General features: G+C 40.0%; 1 protein-coding gene across 1 annotated transcript in view; it reads left to right on the top strand.

The window, feature by feature from the left end:
- The window catches only part of LOC117178030 (lysosomal alpha-mannosidase-like), a 39,127-nt gene that overhangs the window by 26,717 nt on the left and 6,670 nt on the right, over nucleotides 1-5,740 (top strand). The window lies entirely within an intron of this gene.

The following is a 5,740-nucleotide window of genomic DNA, read 5'->3' as shown; positions in this document are numbered from 1 at the left end:
AGAGTAATAAGACTACTGTTGAGAACATTAATCCTACCACCCTTACTTGGGACCCGATTAAAATAATGTACTGAAAAGATCCAAAACACAGCATCCAACCATGAGTTTCTGTCTTTCAGAAACTAATCCTTCATAAAAAAATAAGTTTTCAATGTCTGACTAAAACCAGGTAAGAAATATGGAAATACTCTCTTTCGCACAATTATTATATTATTATATTAATAAACACTTCTGTGTTGAAATGTTGTCACAGGCTTATACTGCCCAACATGTGGAAGGCATTTTTGGTTTTCGATATATTTTTATTTGAACATTTTTAAACGGGGCTGTCCCGGTATATATCATCAGTCACGGACGCATTTTTATAATGCAATCAAGTGATCTGATGAGAGCAGTCGGCCCAGACATATTGGACAAAGCCCGGTTTTACCCCATCATTGACGGACTGCGTTGCAGTCAAGTACACGATGGGGGGACCTACAGCTTAAGGTAGGTTCCGAACCACCAGAACCTCGGTAAAGGTATAATACGATGGTTGAAACCTCCTGCGATGATTTTGTAGGTATACAGTTGCGAGCGGCCATGAGCTTTGGAGGTGAAAAAAGTCACTTCTGGATGCTTTCTTAGAGCTGCCATCTGCCACTCCACGGGTTTTTAGTCGGTTGCTTCCTGTTGATCAAGAAAGTTTCTTACAATGCGACAGGTGTTAAATAAAACCGCCTTCTGAGCTGCTGCCAATACCCTACTGACTCCTAAATGTTCAAGGTGTTCAGTGCATCTTGCGTGCACATTGCCTGTAGCCGAAATCACAATGGGATGAATGGATGCATAATTCACATTCCTCCATATTTTTTTTTCCTCGCATCACGATGTCAGGTCGATTGGCCCTAATGTAATAATCCGTTTGGATAGTAACATCCCAATATAAGATGTAATCTTCGCTTTCTAAAACGGGCATTGGAATGTATCTATAGAAGGGCACCCATTCTTTTAAGAGGCCTAGGTTTAGGGCAAGTTGTTGATGTATAATGCCCGCTACATCATTATGTCTGTGCGTATATTCTCTCTGAGCCATTGCGCGACAGCCATCAATAATGTGCTCGATGGATTCGTTGGTATCTCCACATAATCGGCACCGGTAAACCACGTCTTGATGTAACACGTGTTTGCGATAATTCCTGGTGCTGACAACCTTGTCCTGTATTGCAATGACGAATCCTTCCGTCCCTGGATACAGAACACCCTTTCTTAGCCAAATATTAGATACCTCGCTATCCACTTCACTTTGATCTAACGTGTTGGGGTGCTCGCCATGGATGGCTTTCTGCCTTCATTGTATTTCTAATTCCTCTATGGTTTCTGCCCTGATATTCAAGGCCTTATCTGAGGACAAATTCAAGGGCGTGTATTTAAGATCCGCTTGACAGATGGTTCTGTAAAGCGCAACATTTCGTTTGCTGTGAAAATAGTCTCGTAACTGTATAACTTGTGACTCACACAGTTTTTTGTCATCTAAAACGCCCCTACCCCCTAAATTTCGTGGTAGAACTACCCTTTTAATCGCTGAATTTCTGTGGTCCATTCGGTGCTTCGTCATTTCTATGGCGAAATGTTGTCACAGGCTTATACTGCCCAATATGTCGAAGGCATTTTTGGTTAGAGTTGGTTTTTATTTGATCATTTTGCACGGGGCTGTCCCGATATATATCAACAGTCACGGACGCATTTTTATAATGCAATCAAGTGATCTGATGTGAGCAGTCTGCCCAGACATATTGGACAAAGCCTGGTTTTTACCCCATCATTGACGGACTGGGTTGCAGTCAAGTACACGATGGGGGGACCTACAGCTTAAGGTGGGTTCCGAACCACCAGAACCTCGGTAAAGGTATATTGAAAAATTTCTAGAGGTACCGGCTCAGGGATCGAACCCCGGAATTATTATTATTATTATTATTGTTCTGGGCTGAGACCGTAACAGCCCCTGATGCTTGCATGATTCCGTTGCGTCCCCTTATAAGCCTTAGGCGTGACTGACCTACTAGAAATGCCTACGACTGGTTCAGGTCCAGTAAAATTCTCTTATACTGGTAGGTTTGCTAGCCTATCCGATGTTTCATTGCTCTTGATTCCGCAGTGTCCGGGGTCTCCAGGCAAAGTGACTCGGTTGTCTGTCGCAAGCTTATTCAGTGCCTCAAAGCACTCCTAAAATAATAACGATGTGATGGATGTTCCATTCAGGGCTATGACAGTAGCACTGCTGTTTGAGCAGATACGATTTTATGATATACGAATAGACCCAATCGCAATTGTAAAGCCCATTTCATTCCTTCTACCATATATACCAGAATCTGCATTCTCCTTGTCCCTAGAGCCATCTGTAAACCAGTTGTCTCCATCACTAGGTAGGTGTGCCTCGCCATTAAATCATTCCTCTTTCGTGGATAGGCTGACTCGCTACTTCTTGTCAAAGTGGTAGCGACTAGTGGACATTTTGTCCCTGAGCATGCTCAGTGTCGGCCTCCTCACAATGTTGATTGGTATCCGCACTACTGTCGATATACTGCTATCTTTTACCATATTTATTCTCCACGCCGCCGTTGCAGCCACGGACTTAATGGTAAGATGGAGGGGCTCCAAACGTATTATTGCCGCCAGGGCCATCGTGGGTGTCGACTTCGAGGAACCAGTGATGCCTCTCAAAATCAGTCCCCTGACTCTTTCCAGTCGAGACTTCACAGTAGAAAGTTCGACCCTGCTCCTCCAGATCACCGCCGCATAGCTTAGTCTGGGTAGCAGGTTAGCTGTGTAGATTTACGTTAGTGTCTCTGATTTCAAGCCTCAGCTTTTCTTTATAGCTCATCTGCAGAGCGAGAGAGAAGCCACTGGCTTTTTTCACTTGTTTTCCGGGTGCTCGTTTCATGACAGCTTCTTATCCAGAATGACCTACAGAGATTTGGCTCGTCCTTTAATTTCCAGTTGTTGTCCGGCCAGTTTCAATAACCTCGTGATTTCCCACTCATACATTCTGGCGAATACAACTGCATACATCTTACTCGGATTAATGATAGTCCAGTCCTGTTGCACCATGAATCTACTATTCTTAGTGCTTGCTGCATAACTCCGAAGATCGGATCGAGATGCTAGCCGCGCACGATAACCAGTATATCGTCCGCATATCTTATAAATTGGTGGCCCTGACTCGTAAACATATGCAGCAAATCATTCCCTACGTGGCACCACAGCAGGGGTGATAAAACACCTCCCTGCGGGCATCCCAGGTCAACGGTTCCACATGAGGTGGTATCGCCCTTCGTCGTAGTTAGGTCCCTGTTGACCAAAATACGGCAGGTCTATTTTACAACTGCAATGGGCGTTCCGTGTGCACCAGCATGCCTTTCTGCTTTAGTTTTCTCTTTCGATTATGCTAACTGCTATGCATAGGGCCGCCTCAGTTGAGTGACCAGCCCTATAGGCGAGTTGTTGCTTGTCAAGTGCCATACTTGGCAAGATCATATCACGGAAATATCTGTCCACAAGTCTTTCCAATGTTTTTGGTAGTAAAAATATGGGGCTAATGGGATGAAAATCATTGGGTGAAGTGTACCTGATACTGCCCGCTTTCGGAATGAAAACTACTTTGGCATCCTTCCATGTCGTCAGAACATAATATAACGTCAGTCTAGCCCTAGCAAGTCTCACAATCAGCCGATTGATGATCTCATCAGCTCTCTGTAAGAAGACTAAATATATACCATATGGACTAGGAGACTTGTAAGGACTAAAGAACTTCAGGGCTCACCTGACCCTGCCTGGGGTAACAATCTCGTTGGCTAGTCGCCGCTTTGCGCCCAGCAGTGACACGGGCGAAAAATTGCTCCTGCTTTCATGCTTTGCCTTGTGTATTTCACTCCTATATATATTCATCACTCATTTTCGTAAATGACGTTCATAGCTCCTCCATTCTGCCAGTACTGGCACGCCTAAAGCTCTCTCTGCTTTTCCTGCAAAGCTCCTCGAGTTTCCCATTCCACCAGTGTGTCTTCCCGGCCTATCGCACTCTTGAAGGTCGATAATTACTTTCATAAGTGGATTTGATGGCTTTCGTGAAAATCTCGGCTGACATTTCCAGGGTGTCCATGTCTCTAATTGAGGTAGGCACCTTTGAGAGTGTACTTCTTAGTTCCATGGAAAGCTGATCCCAGTCGGTTTTTATTGAATTTCTGGAATTGAAAAAACACTAAATAAAATGCGAAAGGTTTGAAATCATAGAAAGGTTTTTCAAAGAATGGTGAACAGAAATTAGCAACTCGATAACAGTAAAAAAGAAAAAATATCATTACGCTGCACTGGTCAATTGTCTTTTGTCTATGCTGTGCTGCGAATAATAGAAGACAAGTTTAAAGTAAGGCTGCAAGAAAATTTTAGCCTATACATTGAAAATAGTTGCAATGTGAATTTTTTTAAAAAAGTTGTTTTAATTTGGGAATAAATATTGTCAAATTGCAAAGTATCATAGAAAAGTGTCATCGGAAGGACATTCTTAGTTGATTTTGTATATAAAAATTAAGCCCATTCATTGCAACTGTGAATTTGTGTATACAAATTGTTTAAATACAGAATAATAATGTTTAGCTTGGAAAGTATCGTAGGAAAAAATCATCGGCAAGACATATATGGTTTATTCCATACGAAAAATTGGGCCTAATCATTAAAATACCGCCAAACTGAATTTGTTTATAAAAAGTGTTCAAGTAATAAATAATTGTTGTTCATTCATAAATAATTGCAGTAGAGATTCATCGAAAAGACATACCTAGTTGATTGCGTATACAAAAATTATTTCTTTTCATAGAAAACTTGTCTAACTGTAAAATTCTTTACAAAAGTTGCTTAAGCAAGTACCTAAAAGCATATATTCTTACTTAATTTTAATTGAACATTCATTTCATTTGCATTTTATACAAAATATATTAATTTCATTCAGATAAACATTTTCAAACCCAAAAATCAGACAAATGCTTCAAAAATTACAAATCTTTTATAAAAAAAAAGTTTCAATCGGATAAATACTGTGAGCTAAAATTGATTTGTCCACGGATACTTTTTTCACCCCACTGTGTTTCGCGTCTTAGAAAGTATTTTCTTATCTTAACAAAATCGATCAGATAAAGTGACTATCCTTGATGTTAGGGAAAAATAATTGTTTTAAAAATTATTATGATTCAAAACATTAGGGCATAAGTTCTGAGTTATAAAAATATTAATTAATGAGCAACATAGTATAAGAGATGAAAAAATTAGATTTTTCTCCACCTCTCCTATGGAAATGCACTCGTCAAACGAATTGATTCGTTTTTGATTAACCAAGTCATTCAAAATGTAATTTTTCCTTATCTTCCAAAAACTTCGAAAAGTTTTAATTTCTGAATTTTAATTTTTACTATTATTTATTATAAAAAATGTATATATTCATAATTTTCTTACCCATACAGAAACTTTTTTTAATTCTGAAAATCAAATATTTTTAAGCTCATTGCAGTAATGTTAATAGAATGTTTATTCCAAATAGCTACTTAAGGTTTTAATTTACAGTCTGTCAAGTTAAAGCGTGGGTGGCTTTACTCGCAGTCGGTACGGTGTATCAACATGATTTTGGTGTCAAAATATTAAGAAGAGCTCCCTCTTTCATGCTTTTTGATTTAACATTCAGTTTGCTTTCAATTCTCATCTTGTTACC

Source organism: Belonocnema kinseyi, chromosome 8 (genome assembly GCF_010883055.1).
Source record: "Belonocnema kinseyi isolate 2016_QV_RU_SX_M_011 chromosome 8, B_treatae_v1, whole genome shotgun sequence".
Classification (NCBI taxonomy): domain Eukaryota; kingdom Metazoa; phylum Arthropoda; class Insecta; order Hymenoptera; family Cynipidae; genus Belonocnema; species Belonocnema kinseyi.
Note: the sequence above shows the minus strand (reverse complement) of the source record. Positions and strands in the feature narration are given on the sequence as shown.